Consider the following 24138-nt stretch of genomic DNA (forward strand, 5'->3'; position numbering starts at 1 on the left):
TCTTCCGTTCTCTCCTCAAGTCTAGGCTAATTCAATATCTTACCATCCTATGGTCACTGCAACACACCTTGCCGAGCACGTCCACATCATGTATGATGCCAGGGTCAGCGCAGAGTTTGAAGTGTTTTTCATTGCTAGTCTCGCAATTCGGGCTCTTCCACGTCCACTTTTGGTTATCCCGTTTGCTGAAGAAGGTATTCATTATGCGTAAATTATTCCGTTCTGCAAAGTCTACTAATATCTGTCCCCTGCTTATACTATACTGGAGATGTGCGCGATATACGCGATATGTACACCGATATGTGCACCCAAATATTTAGAAGAAATGAAGACCGGCAAGCGACCGAACTCTCAACGAAAAATTATCTGCAGAACCTAACACAAGAAACACTGATTTGACAATCTATGCAAAAACATCTGCTTTCGCAATAAGGGCAATCATTATCTAAGCAAATAGGCCATTACGACGATATTTGAAAACGATCCGGGCATGCTTGAATGAGTGGTGACAGCGCTAAACATCTCCGCGGCCGCCGGAAATGCGCTATTATTAATGAGCTATTGCAATCCGCATGTCATAAGCTTCAAAATGGCGGGATATCTGTCAGAGCCCCGCACGGAGTCTGGAAACACGCTCAGGTTCCCTAAACCTATGCTGTCGTGCATTCATGCCAAATGGAATCCGAAAGGCGTGAGGTCTGAGCATGATACTTTCCTAATAAATATAGATACCCCGCTGCGTTATAAATTGGAAAGAAAGGAATGCTACTTCTGGCACCACAAAGTATCCACAAAAAAGGCGGTCATTCTGCGGTGTATCCAAATAAATTAACATGTATACGACAATATGAATGAATGCACCCAACCTGATTCGCATGATTCGCCCTGTGGTGTAACGGACACTTTTCGACACGTGGTAATGCGGTGTAGTAACCTTGCAGAAGTCAGCAGTTATGAAAATGAAGACCTGTAAAGCAGAACACAAAACAGAAGCGCAGATGAGGACCGTGAAGTGCCGTGGGACGCCATGATCTCCGGCCCGGATTTAGCGGACTAGCACAAGCTGGTGAACCCGACCAGGGAAACCTTAAAGGGCAATGGGTACCTGGGCTGAGGAGCCCACCCACTTTGGGGGAAGGAAGATGCATGTTTCTCACTGATTGAGATGATTAAAACTTCATTCTCTCTCTCTCCCTCTGGGACTTATTCATTGGAAAACAAGTGATTTACCAGACTTTCCTTTAAACGCATTATTAGGGCTTTAGCTAACTTCCTCGGACTTTCTAGGACAGAACGTGTGACTTGATACGAACTCGAATATTACAGCACAAAGAAAGGGACTACAAAATCTGATGCTGCTCGCGTACTCCATCTCAAGAACGCAATAAACAGATAAATAAAAAAACAAAAAAGTTTCTAACGCAATTCCGTTTCTTCTTCACCAAGCAACCCAGGAGCATGGATGCCTGTGACGATAATAACGTTTGGAAAACTTTCATTGCGTTGGACATCTAATTAGAATTATAAATTTGCTGAGGCAAATAGTTCTGACGGAACTAATTGATGCCGGAATCTGTGCGTGCTGTATTATTTAACATCTGAACAAACCCGCGCGACCAGCTTTCGGGGACAGCATTCCACTTATGTCTTTTTCACTCTCTTCCAGAAGAGTTTAGTGAGTACAGCGAAGGTAAGCAATCCTCTGAAGTGTTTGCTATTGCTAATGTGGCGTGCAAATAAAAACGTCAAGTGGTGATGAATAAAACTAGCCGCAGTCGTTAACGATGGTAGAACAAAGAAGGTCGCTGAAGGAAACGTTTCAACAATGGGACTTTTCTTTGTCACAGCAGCAACTGCGTTCCTTAGCAGCAGTACCCGCAGTTGAATCTCTTAAGTGGATGTCAAATTGTTGAAAAAAAAAGTTAAGGCAGTTGATTGGAAGTGTAGCTTACAAAAAGAGAAATGCATCTAGACACGCAACGAGGCACTGAAAATGCAACTGGTCTATTCTTCCCCAAAGAGGAATTGAAAACATGTGCCATCTAAGCACCTGAAAAAAGAAAAACTCAGCCGTGTCAAGACTCTTTCGTTTCGGAGTAAAAGTACAATTACTATACTGTGTAAAATATAGTAAATCAGGAAAGCAAAGAGCGGCTTATGAAAAAAAGTGACTTTAGCATAGCCTAAAAGGTATGAAGGTGGAAGCCTACGCGCTCACGAGACAGTCATTAAATTACTTGACAATCTCATTCGAATGCTTTGCCACTTCCTATTGTCTCTTTACTTGTTTTATTATGAAAACATTATATGGGTCATGAGCGGAACAGAAAAGGTCGTGGGTTGGAATGCATTAATTAAACACACCTTAATTACGTGTAACTGAATTAACTTCGCCTTAATTAACACCAAAGGTCGTGGATTCTATTCCCACCATAGCTCGTGGATTTGAGTGCCTCAATTAACTCTATCTTAATGAACTGTGCCTGTGCCGTAATTAACACAAAATGTCATGGGTTCGACTTCCACGATAGGTCAAAGGTTCGACCTACAGTTGCATTGAATTTTGCTGCCATAAGGTCGGACTGAGAAATTTTCGTAACGCCGGACGTTCAAAATTTCAACCCACGAGCCATCTAATGCTTTCGCCTTAATAAAGATGAAGCTGCCATAACTGAAATGGGAGATATGATTAGCTCTGGTCTAATTAGGTCTAAGGCCACCACAAAATATATCATTTGAGGGTTTACTGGAAAAAGTGGCTTAGACAAAGGATTTGAGAGGACAGGGACAAGAGCTCGCATTGAAACCGGCTGGTATTGTGGATGAGATATGATACTCCACAATTTGCGTCCCTAGGTGACCGAAATTATCTGTAGAGCAAGAAGTTTACGTCGTTGAAAATGTGACCTGGCAGGATAAAGTACTTCTACGCCGTGTTCATGCGATATCTGTTCGGTCTAACACTCATTACCCGTGAACGTGTATGTCGCCTGTTGCTGAAGGAACGGAAATAGCTGAGTGAGCGCAAGAAATTTTAAATAAATGCATCTTCGGCAATGCGGTGTGTCGCTACATATCTTGAATGCTAGTTGTATTAAAGTCGACAGTCATCGTGGGCTGGGTCATGGCAAAATTTTTGTCATTTTGAATATGTGTGTCGGTTTTACACCTGTTACTAGGACCGGTTTTTACATTGATGGTACAATGAGAGCTTTCTTTCGCACGCACTGACACGTTGTTCTTGTTTCTATTACGCCATAGGTGACCCTTGGTCACGACCCTTTGTTCTTCTGCGAACGCTCTTTAATCCAAATTCTTGATAGTACTGGACAGTATTCCAGTAGAGTATTGGTTTCTTGTTATGGAGGTTTATTACGATGTGCACAGGCGAACCGGTGTGGGTCTAAGATACGCAGTCGCGCACAGTGACCATGATGTGGTGATTCCACTCAGGCAGATGGGATCAGCCTTCGCTACGCGACGGTACAACAAGTGGGCCATAGTACGAATCGATGTGTAGGACGCGGGCAGTGCCGCGGTAGCGCAGGTCTGACGTCCGCGTGGGTGGTTTCAGGACACAATTAACGGAGGACGTTTGCTCAGAAAGCATCGTGGCCCATGGTAGTTACTGCCAAGTTTATTAAGGAGGCTGCATGGCATAGCGGGCGCCCTAAACTATGGAGCCAAACCAACCAAACCAACTTTCCATGGAGCGTTGAGAACGGCCGTCAGTTGGACGCTGCTTCCGCCATGGTGCTGGGTGCAGAAAAGCGGCCGAGCTCGCGGCGTCCCTCGGCATGTCGACCAGCTTCGGACAACGGCGTACTTTTGGATACATCAGGCTTCTGATAGAGCGCAAAGATTTAGGCGAGTTGCTTTGATACAGGTACCCGAGGGCCTAGTTGACGTGGACAAGGAAGAACGACAACGATGGGCGCTCGTTTTCCACAAATTTTTTTTTGCTCAAAAAATATTTATATCGACAAAATACCAGCTAATACACTGGCAAGGATTCGTAGAGCCAGAAGCGCATCTGTACAGACGCACCGAGGATGTGTCAGGAAGCGCCAGTCTCCTTTGGCGCCCTGCGGACAAGGTGTCGTTTATCGCTTTCTGTTCTCGTGCAGTAAAGTACATATAGGGAAGACGGGGAGGTGCTTAAATGACTGATCAAGGAAGCAAAGGCAGAAAGTGAATATATCGGGATATATCTGATTAGTGTGGCTGTGAACCATTGCTTAACGAGTGTTCCATGCTGTGCGGTTAAACCTACGTGATAAATTGTGCAAGCGAATTTCATAGCAATAACAGGTGCTAGCTGCGTCGACTGTAGTCTGTCGCTCTGAATGGAGGGGAATTGGCCAATATCGTCAATGCAGAGATGCAGGTGTGGTGATTTTTGTGTAGCCAAATATACCACATCAACTTGCACCTTACGGGCCCCGCTCTTTAGCCCCTGTGACAGACCGTGCCTATACGGTACAATCACCTCGCTTGTATTTGCGGCATTGCACTCGTACGTACCCCTCGGCTTAGCCGCAGCAAGGTGGTCGGGGCACCCGGTGTCGTATAGGCATTTTTCTTGCCTTACAAATCTCCTGGATGTAACACGAGGGCGCGATTTGTGAAACACATTGAAAAGGCAAAGATTTGCGACTGGTCACTTCACCAGCTTCTAATCTGACGAAGCATGTGGTGAGGGCATATTTTTTACCCGAAGGTGGTATTTCCAAAATGCATTATTAGCTCAAAAAATACTCTTACCTAGAAGCAGGATTACATTATTAACAGGTAGCCTACGCTATCACTTAAAGGGAAGCTGAAAGCTTTTCCAGAAAAAAGCAGTACGTCGTGGTTTTCAACCCTCTGAATTCGAATATCGCATCAAAATTGAGCGAAAGAAAGCGCAAACATATTTTATTTCGACGAAAAGTGCAGCAGCAGACACGCCCAGCTCGCGCGCCTCGTTTTCGCCTGTGATTGGTCGGGCGCCTCGTGACGTCAACAATGGTGTTCGTCCGGATCGACTGCTGCCGCTAAACACGAAGCACGGTTCAAGGTAGTTTGGTGGTGTTTTGCTGAGACAGTCATTGAAAATTTCTAGAGCTTGCGTTTCTCTGAGGAGTTTGGCGTTAAGTCCAAACTCCACGAGAGCGATTTTGCGCGCGACGGTGTCGGGCGACGGCTTCGAGCGACAAACCGGGCCGTCGCTTGAACAGTTCGCTCGGTGTTGTCGCTCGATCGCTCGTTTCTAGAAATCTAGAACTCGTCGCTCGTCGCCTGGAAATGCTATGAGCGACTAGCCAATAGTGCGAAGCCGAAACTGGATGTACACACCTCAAATACTACTGTTTGTCGCACGGAACGAGCAAACTATTGAATTTTACACGTGCAAAAATAAGAACCTAGTGCTAGACCTTCAGAAATATTTTATGCTCCTTCTTCAGTAAAATACATCAACTTAAATTGATAAATCATGCGTCACGCTAGTTTCGGCGCGTATATTGCTGCCCTCATACCGGGAAGTCGTCGCTCAAAGCCGTCGCTCGCGTGGAGTTCGTCTTGCAGGCGACGAGTGAACGCGACAGACATCGCCTCGCTTGTCGCGCTGTCGCTGTCGCGTGCAGGATCACTTGTAAGAGGTTTATACTTTACTGCCTACAAGTACGAGCCGAGTGCGAAGAACCGGCCTCTCCGAGAAGCAAAAAAATGCTGTTGCAAGCACTGCTTTCCACGCGAACGAAGGCGAAGTGTTAGCAACTCCTTGTGTTGGAAATATTCTTTGGCGAGTATGTTTTTTGCTAAGCTGCATTCAGCGTTCCAGTGAGTACGTTTCCGGGCAAACAACTGTAGTGTTATGTTCTTGCATGCCTCCTCGTAGAACGTAAGCGGTGATGCGATCTTCAGCATTTGAGCCTTGCCCCAAAGCTGTCGGCAATCTACACAGACGGTTTAAAGTTTACCGGCTGTTGTAGCACGTGTAGTATAGAACCTTCATCAGCGCGCCATCCGCAAGCTACTCGTAACCGGCGAATTCCGTCGGCTACGTGAGATGGTTGGTTTCTCTATGTGTGCGAGAGAAGGGGGAGCGCAGCGTCCTGGCGTGAGCAGGCTTTCCAACACATGCAAACTTTGCTCTTGCACTGCGTCATGGTAGCTGCATGCAGGCTGATTCACAACACACGTGAGAATAGACAATTCGCGGCGCTTGGCGATGAAACCTGCGTCAAGGGTGGGAGATAAACATGCACCTTCCGTTCAGCGTGCTAATTTTTTTAGGAGAACTCAAAGCACGCATTATTGATAAACTCCGGTAGTAATCGTCACAGAAGTGGTTAGAGCACAACAATGTTGTTCTTGAGCGCTTGAAGTTGTTTCGCTTCACAGCAGCCTCCCACTTAGCTGAAAGCTTCTTGTCTTGCAGGCACTAATGGAACATCGAAACATCGTCGCGGCCGCTGGTGTTCGTGTAAGCGTAGGCTGCACAGAACGCCGGTATGATCGGCCTACAAGTTCAACTGATGCTGCGCACGTCAACTACCACTCCTATATACACACAAACAAAGGAATGTAGGGTCGAGCGAAGCAGATTAGGACGGCACGCACGCAGAAATAAGCCCGGTCAGGCGCGGTCGCGGAGACTGCGAAGGAGCGGAACACCAGTGTTGTCGTCACTACGCCGCGGTTTCCGGTCTCCGCTCGCATCGTCAGCGTCAGCAGCAGCGCGCGGCGCTCGACGGGGGGCGGAGCTACAGCGCAATTTAAACCTACGATTGCGTCGCTCCTAAGTGAAAAATCCCCCCAAAATTTTACCTTCATGGTTTATAAGGTTCCCGTATCCGTATATGAGCATCTTATTGAATTCGACAGACTCTTCAGCTTCCCTTTAATTGCGAAGCGGCAAATTGTGGAAGTAATTTTATGGGAAAAGCAGCTGCGAATGGCGTCAGCACCCCGTCTGCAGCTCTGAGCGGAAGGGCTAATCTCGACTATGCAGGCATGCAAGTGTGGTAATTGGTAATCTCTGCATCCGTTTGGCGACATTTTGCTCATATAAACATGCCAATAGTCAATAAGCTAAAGTCACCGAAATTAAAAATTGAAAAATGGTGTACCCCAAGTGTCCATACTAGGTCCGCTATTGTTTAACTTTTGTGTTAATGATATTTCTTTAATTGCAGTTTCCCAAAGAAAAATAATGTTCGCCGATGATACTAATATGTTTTTCGCTGACAGATCGATGGCAGATATTGAAAGTTCAATTATTACATATTTAGATCGGCTATCTACTTGGCTATGCAACAATAACCTACACTTAAACTTTAAGAAAACGAAATATATAAGATATGCACCAATTAACAAACCGCCTCATGATAATATTACAGTTAAATTCCGCGGGGCTGAACTGGAACAGGCACAAGCTGACAAGTTTCTTGGTGTTTGGTTCAAAGACGACCTATCATGGAATACACACGTTATTCACCTTACAGCTGGTCTTAGCAAAATTGCAAGTAGTTTCTTTAAAATAAGTGACATTATACATGTTTGAATAAAAAGTGTCCTTTATTATTGATTATTTTACTCTAGGCATTCCTACTGTATATTAGTATGGGGCACTAGATTTACGCAGAATTAAAGGAAACTTATTCTATTACAAAATAAAGTGCTGGAAGTTTTTGAAAATTATGGAGGAAGACCGCAACACTTGAGCATAGAGCCTTTGTTTAGCAAGCATGAACTACTAGAAGCCTCCCAAATTTATTATTATAAGGTATTACAATATATAAGAACTGATGAATTTCTTGATACATACGGGTCACAATCGCACGATGAGTATCCACTACGTAGGAAAGAAATTCGAGTTACGCGGACCAATTATCGCACACATGTCACTTATCTCTGCATTGTTGAATCGTCTAGGAACTACGAAATGCAACATGCTTACAATGAAAGCTTTCAACTTTTTGTCTATTGAAGATGAAATCGAAAATAACTGACTGTTTTTTACTTCCCACTATATATTTAAGGTGTGCTGTGATTACTAGATTGTTAATTACTCTTCCTTGATACTTAGATTTTATATAAGTTCTTCACGCCGTTTAAGAACCTGGTACCTGTGTAATGCTACTGAGTATTAATTTCGTGCTGGATGTTATATTGACCAGTTGCAATTTATTTTGATATATTTGTATTGAGTCTATGTAATATAGTAACAGCATATCACTTGTACTAAAGCGACGAATAACTTGAATTCTAGTACGATAAGCAAAACGTGAACAAGGTGAATGCAGGAGACCAACGTTTCGACAAGTGGACTTGTCTTCTTCAAGGCGACGTATGCTTTCCTCGCCACAATATATGTAGGTGGGGTTCTTCTAAAGGGGAGAGGGTGTGAGGCGGGAGGGTGCGGAAATTCTAGTAGTTATTTATCAATGTAACGTGCTAGTTGACAATGCTATTTTTTGTGTTATAAAATTTTAAAATGACAATGTTGTACTTACTTTTGTGCTACGCTGCTGCCAGAATTTTATCCAAGAATCAGTAGCCTCTGTCAGGCGTCGGTGCTTTGTGCTCTTGTCACCGTTAATGCAAACATACAGAAGAAAAAATCAAATCTTTCTAATCTGCAAATAAGAATCAGTTGAAAGTTAGCATGCGTCCTGGTCGTTTTTGCTTGTCTGAGTCACCTAAGCGCTAGGTTCCCAATAATTGCCAGAGGGGATTGTATACTAAAGGCATCAGAATGTTCTCGTACTTAGAGAAGAGGATAAGGATAAAAATCAGTAGTAGCTTGTGACCTAGCATTGAAGGCATGGGTAGCAAAATGAAGAACCTGGGATGGAATTGAATAAGCTGCGCTGTTGGTACGTAATTTCCTATGGTGAATTGCAATGGCAGATTCGGGGCACTTTCGGCGGTAGTTTTTCTACTCCTTGCGGATCAAGCCATTGAAAGGTTTGTAGCGCCTCCCGTTTCTTTTAATGGCGGATTGGAAGGAGCTCCGCCGCGAGACGGTGCAGCGCTCTCTGTGCTCGGCAACAACTGAGGATACGTCAGCCCGCTCACAGCCAACGTAGCGCTACGCCCATGAACGCGTATCGCAGTCTGTTGGAAACAGCGAGTGGTCTTTCGCATCGCCAACTTTTACTGCTTGCGGAGAGCGATACTCGATCTATCTGGGGTTTCGAAGTGACCAGCGAGAGCCAAAGCGACGAAGAAATTTCGGAAGCTGGTGTATTCAAGCAAGCTTTCGACATGATGTTTCCACCACCGGCCAAGAAACCGAAAGTTACGCGTTTCATCGACGACGTGATTCGCCAGTATTCGAATGAAGAGGCAACAACAACTTTTCGGAAGGTTACTCGTTTGGGCTAACAACGAATACTTTTCGGAAGTTCGCAATTTAACAGCCTTTACTTTTGTGGATGAAATACAGGTCCAAAGGCACTGCAGGCTGCCTCGATGTTTTGCTACCGAAGTGATCGCGGGTTTGAGTGTGTCTACGATGTTTCCGACTCACAATAACTGCCGGCATGAGATGCGGTGTCATTTCTATCAGACCGCAGAAGGCTAAAAAGAAGCGTTAAAGTTACAAACACAACGCGTGCGCGAGTTGAAGCCCAAAAGGCCAGAAACGACGAAAAACCCGAGGAATGCTGGGCGCTTTTGGAAGCGGATGTGCGCTCGTGCCCCCTGCCTCTAGCGAGAGTGCCTGTGTTTCTATCACAAATTTTATTTTGCTGCCTACACCATATATGAGTGTTACCGCGTAGAGCTCGTCGGTCACTCCATATCTGCCATAGGAATTCACTATTAGCTAGAAAGTTCGTACGCTACGATAACGGTGCAACCAAAGTGAAAGCACACATAACTTATGGCACCGTATGAGAGCAAGGAGGGAGCAAAGTAGGGAATAAACGACAAGGAAAGAAAGAAGCGTGGTCAGCTGATAGCAAGATCACATGCCACGCATGTGTAGTTTAGGCTATATTCTTACGACAAGTCACTCACTGCACATACATTTCAACAGCTTCCTTTTCCGGCGTCTCCTACAGCGCGGACAAGCGCTATCGCGTTCGTGCTTTTGCCACACTGCCATGAAAAGAGCGGCAGCAGAAGTGTCGCGAATTTTTTTAAACATTTCTGCGAGACATAGGACTGATAAGGGCCCGGTGACGTTTGACTCAGAAAGAGACGCTCAGGCAGTTAACTCTCCGCCAGGTCTGCCAGCCTAACCTTGCTGGTAGCAACATTAACACCACCACCATATTACGAAGGCACTAAAAGTCTTTAATTCTATGATAATTGCGGAAAACAAAGAAAGGAAGCTGCATAACAAATTGTTGATACATCCTCGTATGTTGATCGGTATATGGTATGTGATCGCACTGCACATGATGGCAGGTGTGCGCCACGCGCGCACGCTCAATATCGGCTTCCTGAGCAGCGGGCACCGTCCAAAGTGCTGGTCGGCCATGTCGTCGAGCTCCCACCGACGACGAAGCGCGCGCGCTCTTTACATCCTTGACATGGAGCATGGACAGCTGTAAAAGCTGTGACGAAAAAGAAATTCACAAGGAAGCCGCGCCTGCTTACACAAGCACAATTATGATAAAGAACTTCCCTACACAAAGTCCGCACGAGCCTATTTCGCACCGCACCAGTGTTCATCGCTTCTCGTTGGCTACTACTCAGCTAATGAACCACGATGATGCCTCGCACAAGGTCAATAGTTTTTTTTTTTGCAGGCTCAGGCAGCCGCATCCCGACAGATGCAAAATGTACAAGGGTGCGTATATTTCTATTTTGAAGGCAAGTAATCAAGCATAAGTAGCTAGCATTAGGGCCCGGAGCCTTTAACTACGCTGCAGGTCAAGTCCAAGTGACACCTGAGAGAATTCAAGGCTAATCAGTCAACATCACCACAATGATCAGCGTCAACGTTTCCATAAATTTACCGCTTCATAAGAACACAGGTTCAAGTGCACGTTGTATCATACTTGACCACCACGGAAGCAGACGAGCTGATAGCAGCGCATCCTTATTTCCCCTAACCACTTCTGCGCATACGGCACCCTCTCCCACGAAGATATAAAAGCAACCACAATAAAGAGACAGGCAGTTATTTTTTTTGATGCCCAACCACTGTGTGTGTCGACTTGCTCAGACGCGCACGATACATGGTGTCAGAATCACGTTACATGAAGTACATGGCCATGCAACATTCTAGATGGTTTCGGATCAAATAGGTTCGAGTGGTCCATCTTGATGCACTGACGCACTTTGTTCGGAGCCGTCACTGCATATATCATAAGGGGCCAAGGTGGAGTCTCGTCGTATCCAAGCAGCGCCCGACGCTGTTCTGTAAACACGTGACTGTGGCTTCGCAGCACTAAGCGGATTGTGGCAAAGGAGCAACTATGTGCGAAATTCCGGAGAAATTTTTGTTGTTGTCAAACGTCATCAGCGTATTGGCGCTGCTGACGTTTAACAACCAAAATGATGTTGCCAAACGTCATCAGCGTGCAGGACGAAGGTTTCTCCTAGTGATCTCTAATTACCCCTCACCTGCTCTAGCTGATTCGAAGTTTTGCCTGCAAATTCGTTATTTCATCAAAGCACCAAACTTTCTGCCGTATTCTACAGCGCTTCCTTTCTCCTAGCACCCATGCTATATTTGTCATGGACCACTGATTATCCATTCAAAGAATTATGTCGCCTCTTGAGCTTCAGTTTTTCCTGTCAATGTTAGCTACCATTAACCCTGCTCGCCCTTTGATCTACACCGCTGTTCTAATCTATCTTAGCATTAGGTTAAACTTTTTCGTTCTATCGCTTGTTTCGATCGGTCCTAAAGTTTTTCTCAAGCTTCATTGTTAACATGCATGTGTTTCATTTCAACTATAGCGGTGACCTCCCCGTCATAATTTAGTAATGCCTGTCGTAAACACTCCTACTCAGTTTCATTTTTCTGGAAATCTTTCATGAGCAACGTCTTCTGTGAGTAAATGAGCTAGATAAACATACTCCTGCGCAGATTTGAGAGCTGACTGCCTACGCTGTAAAATAATTTACACCCTTTGAAGTTAAAGAGGGTGTATATGTCTCAATACTTCACACCCTTAGTCTGTCAGTTATTTAAATCAAACCCTAATGATGTGAGTTACAGACCCACTTACACCCTTTCTCACTTTTAGTAGTGGACATTCTTTTACAGTGTAACAGGAATTGTTCGGTTCACAGGCTATTCAACATTCCATTTTCATAATAATCTTCAATTTAAGTTTTACTTTCTTGGTTGAGGTAGTTAATCAATTTCTGCTATCTACGCCCAGCGTTACTAAACAGGACAATGTCATCGGCAAGCTGAACGTTGTTGAAAGTGTCGATGTTCATCGTCACGCGCCTAATACTTCCCAGTCTAGCAGCTTGAATACTACTCTTATGCACGCAGTGAATATCATTAAACGGATTGCGTCTCCTTTCCTGGCCCCCTTCTTGCAAGGTATGTTTCTCTCTATTTAAGGATAATTAGAACTTGTGAAGCTGGAAGCATCACTGAGTCGCAGAATCAAAGCGTGTCTGAGGCGTTGAGGGAACGTGCGCTGTTGCTGAACGTAAGTATGACCGTTCAGCATAAATGAAAGTATTTTTTGGTTCTCAGCTGAATGCTGCAAGCACCATGACCTTGATGAGACGTTCATTTTTTTCCTTCAGTAACACTGATACGATATGCACTTATATCGCTAAATCCACGCAAATGTCGTGGCTTCATCCAAACGCACTGAAATAAGTGTTGAAACTGCGAGCCATCGGAAGAACACAAAAACAGATTGATTCGAGGAACTCAAATGTTAACCAAACTGAAACCAGGTGTTTTAGTGACCGCGCTTAGCGCCGTGAACGCTTCACATTGTTCCCTTCGCCATACCAAACCAATGTGGCCGGCTTTTCAATGCTGTCTTGTTGACTTGACTACTAGGCCTGAAGCACAGCAAGAGCATTGCCTGCTGGATATACTTGCGCTGAATTCACAAACGTCTACGAGCGACTACGTTTATACGTCACAAATGTCTACGTTTCCTATGCGAGAGGAGAAAAATATAGAAAGAACGTCGCACGAAGCTACTGAAACACGTGAGTGGCGCCATTTCACCCAGTACGGATGTTAGTCTGGGGTTTAGAATGAACAGTTCCATCCAATCACAAGGCAACGGTGGCTGCCGTCTGCTGTCTTTCTTCTTTGTCGTGTGGTCTTCCCATGGCCAGCTGCCTTGTGACTAGCTCTACACACGCCAAATAAAAACGTAGTTGACAGAGAGAAAAAAGAGAGACGAAACTTTAATGTACACTGGTGTGGGCTGCAAGCCCGGGCCAGGAACGGCCTCATTGCCCTTAGAGGTCCGCTAGTCCAAGTCGCTGCAGCACATCTGCAGCCTGTGTGGTGGCGGTCCTCTGCCAGTGCAGGCCCGTCGGGTGTAGTGTGGCCTTTCATTCATCCCTTGGGGATAGCTCTGAGCCCGGCGGGGGAGGATCAGCCGGGCACTCCATAAGGATGTGTGTTAAGGTAGTGGTGGGGTGGGAGCACATGCAGCAAGTTGGTGTGAAGGCACCCGGGTGGATGCGGGGTAGTAGACAGGGGGTGGGGAGTGTTCGTGTCTGCAGGCGGCGCCACAGGAGGTGATGGTGGTCGGTAAGGGATGGGTGGGGTGGGGGGCAGAGCTAGCGCTCGGCCCTACAGGACTGCGTCAGCTCGCTGAAGGTATTCATGCGCTCTCTCGAGCCGTCCTGGTCCGATTCCACCGCCGCCCAGTTTATTAGTCCTCGGGCGTGGACATTGGCGGCCTCGTTACCAGGATTTTCAGAGTGCGCAGGCACCCAGATCAGCTCCACCCGGCGGGGTAGTTCTGCAGAAAGGGATTTCAAAATGGAATAGTCAGTCGCGTGGATCCTGCCTCTAGCAAACTTTAGTATTGCGCTTTAGGAGTCAGGGAGGGTGCACCGGGATTCAGTGTAAGCAATGGCAGCGGCTATTGCAGGCTCTTCTGCTGATTCTGAAGCGGAGGTGGTTGGGAGGGGTGCGTAGATGAGCAGATAGCCCATGTAGTCAGTCCACAACAGCCATCGCCACAGCCGTACCCGCGCAAGCCGCGTACTCCCATACCGCAGACTTCTCGGACCCGTAGTATTTGTGGAGGGCGCGTGCGCGGGCCGCTCTGTGAGCGGCGTGGTAGTCGGGGTGTGTGTTGCGTGGGAGAGGTTTCACGAGTAGGTTGGAGCAAATGCTTGTAGGGAGGGTGAGGAGCGGGGGACGATTGGCGGGTATTCGAATTTGAAGTCTATCTGGTATGTGTCTGCCTGTAGGGGTTTGAGTGAGCCTTAGGTATTCAGCCTGTCCGTGGGCTGCAACGGAACGTGTGTGGTGTTGTGAAGTCCTAGCTCTACGAGTTTAGATGTTTCTGTGTGAGGAGGGAGATGGAGAGCGATTTTACAAGCTTTCCTAAGAAGTGCCTCTAAGGTCCCTGTTTACCAGCAGTCTAGTTTGAATATGGGTATAGAAAACTGCTGATTATGATTGCATGGATGAGAGGGCATATGTCGTGTTCTTTTAGCCATAATGTTTGGTGGAGCCACACCGGATAAGATGTGCAAGTGCGGTTGTTGTGTTTTTAAGTTTGTCGATAGCGAAACTATTGCGTGCGGTGCTCTCCAACTGGAGCCTAAGTGTCCATATGGTGTTTACCTCCGGTACGAATGGCGCCTCAACTGTTATGTTGATGGGCGTTGTAGAGAAGGTGCATGGTTATTAGGAATTCCGATTTGGTTGGGGAGCAAGGGAGGCCTATAGAGCGAGTGTACTGTGGTGCGTGTGTGGCTACCTGTTGGAGTGGGTCTTTTGTTTGCCCATCGTTGCCCGTTGTGGTTCACAGGGTGATGTCATTGGCATATAGAGTGTGTCGGAGGTGTGATATGTGGTCTAGAGAAGCAGCTAGGAGGATGAGGGTGGCAATGAATGGGAATGGTGATAGTACCGAGCCTCGTGGTGTACCCACCCCTCGAAGTGTATAGGAGGAGGAGGAGGAGGGGAGCTTTAGTAACCTCGGCGGTGCGGTTGGTGAGGAAAACGCGGATGTAAGAATAGATTTTATGTCCAATGCTTAATGGGGAAAGTGCGGTCAGTATGGCGGTTTGGTGGATATTGTGAAATGCCTTCGAGAGGTCTAAGGCGAGAACTTCTTTAGTGTGCGCTAGGATAGTACCGGTGGATAGGTAGTGCGGTCGAGGACGTCGTGCGTAAGTTGCAGCCTAGCGTCTTGTGCAAATAGGTGGGGGCGGAAACAGATCATGCTTTGCGGGTACAGGTCACGCTCGGTCATGTGGGTTGTAAGTCGGTACAGTGCTATCTGTTCTAGAAGTTTGCCGAGGCAGTAGCTGAGGGAGATGGGTCTAAGGTTGCCAATTGAGGTAGGTTTATTAGGTTTAAGGACAAAAATGATTTTAGATTGTCGCCATGATTGGGGGAGCTTGCTTGTCTGCAAGCATACAATGAAATATTGTGCGATCTGGGTGATGAATGCATCGTATAGGTCGCGTATTATTCTCTTGGTGATTCTGTCGGCGCCCGGTGCCGAGGACGTGCGAAGTGATTGTATGGCGGGGCGCACCTCCTGATCTGTGATTTATGCATCGAGGCCTGGGTTGCGCGTACCTGCGTAGGCTGGGAGGGGGATGCTGGCGCCCGATTCAGTATGAGTAGTTTTGAGCTGTGCAGGGTTGTGAATGAGCCAATTGGTGTGTTCTTGCGTAGCTACTCTGGAATTAGCGGAATCGATGAGGTGGCGCATGAGCTTCCACGGTTGTTTGCTGCTAAGATTACGGGACAATCCGTTGCATATCTGTGCCAATTTTCCGCGGTTAAGGGCATCGGCATGAAAGTTTAGTTGAGCTTGAATAGTCACGAGCCGTTTCCGCAGTTTGCGGCTGTGTTTCTGGTGCTTCCACCTGGTTTGGAGACTGTTTTGTGCCTCCCACAGGTGTGCTAGCCTGCTGTCTATTTCTTGTGTGTGAGGAGGAGCGTCTATGTTTTGTGTATGTGTAGCCATATCTGTGAGGAGGGTCTGGACCCATCCGTCGATATCTTGAATGGGCGTGTTGGGTGCCCGCGCGTGATGCGAATGTCATCCCATTTAATATGTGAATGTTTTCAGGTGATATTGCGCGGTGCGTGGAGGGAAGTGTGATCAGAGTGGGGTAATGATCACTTCCCATAGTTTGTGTGGTGCATTCTCATGTCAAGTTTCGAATGGCATGGCTACGTGTGAGGGCCGGAGTGATGCCCAGTTGCACACTGGTGCCGATGCGCGTGGGAACAGGCAAGAACAGGAACAGGAAGCGGTATCCCCAGTCGATGTGCTGAATTGAGGTCACCACAAATGAGTAGGGGATGCGCGCCTGCTGCATGGCGAATGTGGTGTAAAAGGGTAATAAGTGCATATATGGGTTATGATGGGGTGTGATAAATATTAGCAATTTAGAGTGGTTGCCGTTTCAGTGTGTTGGGTATGATTTCGGTTAATAAACACGGCACTGTGGATCTAATTGAGATTTGCTCTACAGTGAGTGCTCTGCAGACGAATGTGGTGATGCGTGGCGTGTCCGTGCCGTCGAAGTGTTGAGCATGGTAGTTAGGGAGGTTGGCTTGCAACTGTGTATCCTGCACGAGGAGGATGGAGAGTGGGGGTTTGAGCGTAGGGAGAAACTGCTGCAGCTGCGCTCGCTTTCGCCCGAAGCCGCAGCCATTCCATTGTAATAGTGTAAGATTGGTGTGATTATTCTCCCGTGCCACCATAGTGGAGCATGGGTGGGCAAAGGATGCGAGGTGGGGTGCTTTTGAGGGAATAGGGGGGATTGTAAAGGTGAATTTGGGTATGTGGTGTTGCCGGGCAAGTATGAGGGCCTCTTGCGTTTGTTCCCTGCGCTGCAGATGGAGGTCAAATTGTGTGAGTTTAGTTTCGAGCGAGCTCATCATTCTAGTATGAATAGACGCCACTTGAGTGTCTTGGCGCGTCAGCATTGTTTCTGCGAAATTGGCGAGCTTGGCGGCGATGCGTGATTCGAATCCGACTGGCTTGGTTACCAACTTAGCCTCAGATTGGGCGTCGAGTGTTCCCTCTAGAGGTTGGAAGTCATCAGTGGTAACGGAGGAGGACTCCGTGAGCTGCTGCTTCTCGGACGGAGAGGTCTCAGAGGAGGTGGTAGGGGCAGGGGGGCGGAGGTGGTGGAAAGTGGTGAGGTATCACAGTGGGTTGTATGGGTGGGGGAGGTGGGGGTTGTTGGGATTGGTTATTATGGCGGTTAGCTGGCTTACTTCCTCCCTAAGGGCCGGGAGCTCCTCGTCCCTGGGGTCTGGTTCCTTCAATCGGTCCGCCCATATGAGGAGCTTGGGAGCTGGCTTTTTTGCAACGTGGTGGTGTCTGGGTCTGCCGGACGAGCGTTCTCGTTGTCGGCCCGATTATTCCTTGATAGGGTCTCGCGACATTCGCGATTTCTCGAGGGGCGCTATTTTCTTTGGTTGACGAATGGGGCGGCGGTACTAGCAGGTTCGGTGCCTGGTTAGATGAGGGCCATTGGAAATGATGCATGAGGGTACGCAATTGTGCAAGGCGTCCTTGGGGTGGTGTGCTCCACATTTCCGGCATCGGTGGGTTCTGGTTTCAGCGCAGTCGTCTGTGTGATGGCCGACCTTGCTGCAGTTGGTGCATTTGTGCAGTTTTGATCTCACATTTCGGGCATCGGTGGGTTCTGGTTTCAGCGCAGTCGTCTGTGCGATGGCTGGCCTTCCTACACAGTTGGTGCATGTCTCCAGTTTTGATCCAGTACAGATGTGGAGTCCCCCTTCGTATACACTCTAAAAACAAAGAGAGTTCCGGGCACTCTCTTTGAGGGAGTAGCTGCTTGTCTCATATTTCACTCTCTTTTCGAGAGTAGATCGACCCTCTATGAGGCAGAGTAGGTCAACTCCTCCTGACAGACTTTTGTTACTCAGCCGCAAGGGATTGCTAGTACTCTTCCGCAGAGTGATAATACCCTTCCCACAGGGGTAATAGTACACCGCCAGACCGAGTACTTCTACTCCCCCAAACAGAATGCTTGTACTCCTTCAGAACAGAGTGCTACTACTCTTCCCGATACCCTTTTAGCCAAGTCCTGGCCACGCATGCAGGCAGGAAATCAGATCAAATTAGGGCCGCCGTTATACGGTTCCCTAGGCGGCTCTTCAGAGACAGTGGTCCAATTCCAAGCGGCCTTCAGAATAGGCGTGAGCAAAGTTATGCAGGATTTTAAAGTCAGTTTTCCTGGCTGCCTTACCATGAGGCGTGACTGCTCTGAAGCGGCCTATGCGTCCCGAACGCCACTGCGGAGAAAAGAAAGCTAATTAACGCGTAATCAGCAATTATCTTGGCAAATTTCACGATCAGGAGTCACATAATCTAATTAGAACACAATTGTCAATGGAACCACATACTTATGAAGAATCACAATGCTCTATACATCACGTGGATTCGAACCCACGTACACTCGCATCAATACAACTAAAAGCGCACATCCTAACCATTACACCACAGCGCCACCACGCCCTGTCGTGTTCTGTTAGACGTTATATATATACCAAATGTATTTGAGGAATCGGGTTTCTCTGCAGTGTGCTGTGCTGTTGTGCACTTCAATACATTTGCGTTTGCATAATTTCCATTCCTTGCTACAACTGTCGAAGGAAGACAACGTAGACAGCAACGTGAGAACTATTCACGGCTTGTGGTCACCGCAGGAAAATAAAAAAAAAATGTGCCGTTCAGCTCACAATCGAGTGCTTCTCCAGTCCATGCATTATATGTTCTCCGAAAATACGTGGATACAAAGTATCGCGCCAACCATCCACGTATGTGAATTTAATTCGCGCGTATACTGGTGAGCATTTCGGTTTATTTTTTCCGCCAGTTCCATTCGTATGTGGTCAACTGCGACGCCAGTACGAGGCATTTCGACGTGCCTCACGCTGCCGTGTAGGCGTTCTTTTCAAGTGCATTAGTTTGGAGTTTGGTTCAGTCCGCTGTGAGCTGTTGTCCTGCATTAGCAGCGGATCGTTAGCGTTTTAAAGCGCATGCATTCCAGCATTTGGAGACTGCTTATGCCGATAGCCGCGTCACATGCATTGGCACGCATGTTTAAATGACTAATGTGTCCACTTGTTACGCCTTCACTGCTCGTATCCTGTGGCAGTGCTCGTTTTAAAAGCTTCGAAGACCATTTTCACTCATGCGTGTGTTCAATATATATGCACAGGATGGACTTGCCGGCTAGTTGGCTGAGCATTTTAGAAGAAGAAACAGCACAACACAAGGACGACGCAAAAACATGGACCACACCACGAAGCGCTGGTGTGGTTGACGCTTTTTTTTCGACCTTGTGTTTGCACTGTCTCTTCTTCCACGATACACGCACACCATAGGTACGCAAAAGTTTACGAGCATAGGGGGTTAACTTTGTTTTCCCCGTTTCCTCTGAGTGTCAATGGCACAGTGCGTTGCCCGGAATTGTGCACGATTACCCCCATATGCAGAAATGCATCATAACTGGAAGCCCATGCGTGACTTGATCTAAATGACGCAAGTCGTGAACGCACCAAAAGAAAGGCAGTGAGCGTCTTGGGGAAGTTCGCAGCAGGCGTCGTTTATATCAAGTCAAGCATGAGCTTTGTATTAAGATGCATTTCTGAATACGGGGGTTAGTCATCTGCTTCTCACAGAAAATGTCAAAGAAACGCCCACCAAAATCAGGCACATTCGTAAGCTTAACTAGGCAATACGAAGCTCCATAGAAGAAAAAGAAGAGTGGTATTAAAAGCTTTCAGTATTTTTCTTTACTCCAAAATGGTTACGCTCTCGTGGCTTCAATGTACAGAGATAGTGCAGCGTTAGCTAAAAAGCATGAATTTCCGAACTTCATGCCAAAATAAGCTTGTAAAATTATTTAGGTGCTAGAATCCAGGGTTTGTAGCGATTCTTGAAAATCCTTTATTTCTAAAATTTCATTTTCAAAGCATTGAAGACCCTTGAAGTTATAGAAGTACTGGAAAGTCCTTAAACTTGTACACTTGGCTAGACTTAGCAGACATTGCCAAGCGTTTCTTTTTTCCTTCTGTGACACTCTCTCGCATGTCACAGAGAATTGTCTGTGGAGGTAATAGAAGGAAAGCGACATCCTTAAAGTTGAAATTACAAAGGAGCTGCAGATACCAGTTTTATACACGTGGAATCGGCGACAAATGTACTTGGAGGAGCAGAAGCAAGAAGCTCAACAGTTGAGGCATTCGAAGAGAAGCCGTGAAGAGTAAATCGAGAGCTACAGACACAATAAAAAGAAATTAGAAACGACTATGCTTATTTGATGGTGAAAAGCTGAGGCAACAGATGACATCCCATACACTGTCAAACCAAACACTAATCAAAAACTGCAAATGTTGCAGGTCCAAGTAGTTAATTGTGCTATTGCAAAAAACTTTGAGCGCTTTCTTGAAATGCTTCCTTGTGTGCGTTTAGTGATGGGCGTTGAAAGGCAAATTAGCAGTCTTTCAATTGTTTGAAATCAGCGAAATGCGATTTGTTTTCTTTTGTTTGCATTAAAGTTAACAATGTTGTTGAACAAGTTATTGTCTGACCAAACTACTAAACACATCGCACGAGGTCCTTGAACTTACTGTGTCGGGGCCACGAGTTCTTGAAAACCATTGAATTTTTTTCTCCAATATTGCTACAAACCCAGTAGAACAACTGTCATGGAGTAAAAACATTGGCTGAACAGGGGCTTATACGCAGAGCACAGAGAGACTAGAAATGCAGTAGTAGGCATGGAGGGCCCTGAAAAAAATGTGCCACATCTGCTCGTCTGCCTTATGTTTCTGCACCGACTGTCGCATTTTTAATAGAAGTTCACTTTCTGTTCTACTCTAATAAACGCAACATTACCAACTCCAATGTGGGGCTGTCCTTCAGCCCGTGCAGAACTCTTTCTGTACATCCCAGTGAGCTCTGTCATTTTTCCGGCATTGTAGTACAAGATTTGTTAAACTGGTTTAGCAGAATATGAGCAGTATACTCTTAAATTAGCTGTTTATTTGTATGCACAAGTTCAGGTCCTCAGTTTGGTTGCATGACGAATTGCCATACCTCAATAGATACAAGAAACAATTTTATTACAGTTTAATAAAATCCATACAGTAATAATCACAACAATATAATGACATACATTTCTTTTGGTATGTATACAGCCCATGTCGTGGCACTGTATAAGTTCAACTATACATCGCAAGTACTGTGTCCTGACCACTATTATTCACATGTGTAAAACCATCACAGCAATTCTTCAACAAATATCACAGTGAGTAGTGACATACACTTTGTAACTGCTTTACATGAGCATAATGTATACAAATGGTCCCTCTGTACCTACACATGACTATTGCCACCCGAGTACTATTACTCCGAGGTGTAAAACCAACAAAGCAGTTCTTTAAAAAATATCACAGCGCTTAGTGATGTACATGCTGTTATCTCCCTTGTAAAAGCTTAATACAAACACGTGAGGACCCAGAAAGCTAGCAGTGGGCCTACATGGGAATACCACCGCCTCAATACTAATTCACAAGTGTAAAACCAACCAAGTAGTTCTTTAAAGAATATCACCATGCTTAGTGACATACATTTTGCAAGTAGCTTATATAAGCTTTATACAAACATGAGAGCATACACAAAGCTAGCGGTGCACCTACATAAAAGTGCGGCCATCTGAACACTATTATTTGCAAGTGTAAGCTCAACAGAACAGTTCGTTATAGTGACGCACACTTTGTAACTGCCTTATACAGGCTTAATGCAAGCACAAGAATGCGGAAAAAAATAAATTAAAATCTTGCCTTATGCATACACAAACAGATCAACATAAACACAAATGGTAAACACCGCTTTCAAGACACACATGACTGTGGCAAAGCGCAGTGCTGTGCCGGTTGAAACTGCCATCCACAAAAGTATTGAGCAATGCTTAAACCACAGGCAATAAAGTGCTGAAAGACTGCGTCTCTAACGTACCTGTTTTAATTCAAATTTCTTGAATATAGGGCTCTCTTGCAGATAAGGCATCTAATCCAACTGACCTGACTTTACACCTGCTACATGTATACAATGCACTCAGATATAACTGGTAATAATAATTATAAAAGGCATTTAAAAACTTGATAGTGTGATGAAGATTGATGACTAGAAAAGTTGTCTCCCTCGTACTTGTTAAAAAGGTTTAAGTACGACACATGTTCTTTCTTTCCTCAATTTTTGCATTAATGGACACCCAGGAAACTCAAACCCACACACAAAAAAGATACTTCTATGTTAATAGTGTTATGAATAATTTTTTGTGAAAGCTTTTTTACAGACAAGTTGCAGTCTCGTTTCTGGAGGTTGAGCTGTATCATGCAAAATAACATGGAAAGTGGTCACATGGGAGCATGAAAATATGTCATAATGTTCGTTTCAGTTGACTCTCTTGCCCTGCGAGTCGCTGCTCACTGTGGCCAGTGATGCAACAGCAGTGTCTGTGTGATTTTCATCACACTTCTGTCCTATGCCATCCTTACCAGAGTTGGCGGCACATAGATACCCAAATTTCAATAGGGTTGCTTTCTCAGGTGGTTGCTTTTGATTCGCTCAATATCAGTTGGCACTTCAGCTGCATCAAATTTCTTTTTTACCTCTTCAACAACATCAACAACAATCTTATGACACCTGTATTGTCCTTCTAGTTGCCTACAAAGACCAGTCAACCTAGCAACAACACTGACAGTCTCGACTATCTTTTAATGCGGGAGAGGTGTGTCCCACCATGTGTTCCACATTGTTGTCGCTATGTTGGCTGGCTCGGGAGGCAACAACTGTAATATGTTTGCATCTGCATATCTTAAAGTGATGCTTGTACTGTGTTATAACACCTAACTTAGTCTTGCACTTGCTGCACAAAAACACTGGCTCACAGTCGTGGTGAAAAGCTTTTGTGTGTTGAGCAAATGAGTTGTATGCGCTACAAGAAAAGTCACAGTGATAGCACACATGTTGCTCTACCAGGCCTGGTGCGGTTACTTCTGACACTGCTGCTGATGCTGACACGATGTTGCTTGCCTCGTACACTGTTGCAGCTGCAGTAGACATGGTAGTCTCTGTATCTATCGCTGCCATGTCATCTGTCATGGTAACTTCAGGTGGTATCGGACTCACTTCTGCAACAGAGATGTCGTTTGCCCCTTGAGGGCTCTAGTCATCAGGGCCAATAATTTCGCATGCATTGTCTCCTGCATCGAAGAACAAATAAGAACAGCCTGAATTAATAAACATAGCTCTAAAAAGTACGGACATCAAGACTTAACCACAAGCTTTGCACATCAGTGACCAGGCTTAATGAATAATACTTGAAGGAGGTGTTACACAATTGTGTGTGTACATTACAGTAAAGCCTCATTAGAAGAGATACTCAAGAGGCACGGGAAACATGTCTCTCGAAACCAAAAATTTTAAAACAATGAGGAGCCAGACTAGATCACTTTATTATGCATCATAACTAAAGTATGTTTACATATATCTGAAGGACTAATTGCTCAGGGTGGCTTAAAGGGCCCCTAAACCACTTCTCGACATTTTTTGAACATTTCAAGTAAAGACGCGTAACGAAATCAGAATGCCGTCCCAATTGACGATGCCAAACGCCACAGTGCGTAGCACTGTGGGAGCACCACAATATGAAGAAAACGACCCTATGCGCCTCTCTGGACCTATCCTGCAACCCGCAGTTTGTCCTGACGTCACCAGGCTGTCTCTGATGATGTCTTCAGTTTTAGGTGCTGTCGATTGGTCGAACGAAAGTGTACGACTGCCGGCAAGGCCTGCAAGCAAATACACACACTTCTTCTTCTTTGTTGCGTTGCTCGCGATGCCATTGTGGGCAGCCAATGGGGGCAGAGAACAGAAGCGCCAACACAAGGGTCTCCCTAAGAGGCTCTTCAACTAGTCACCATACAGTTCCATTGTATTGGCG

Source organism: Dermacentor variabilis, chromosome 9 (assembly GCF_050947875.1).
Source record: "Dermacentor variabilis isolate Ectoservices chromosome 9, ASM5094787v1, whole genome shotgun sequence".
Lineage (NCBI taxonomy): Eukaryota > Metazoa > Arthropoda > Arachnida > Ixodida > Ixodidae > Dermacentor > Dermacentor variabilis.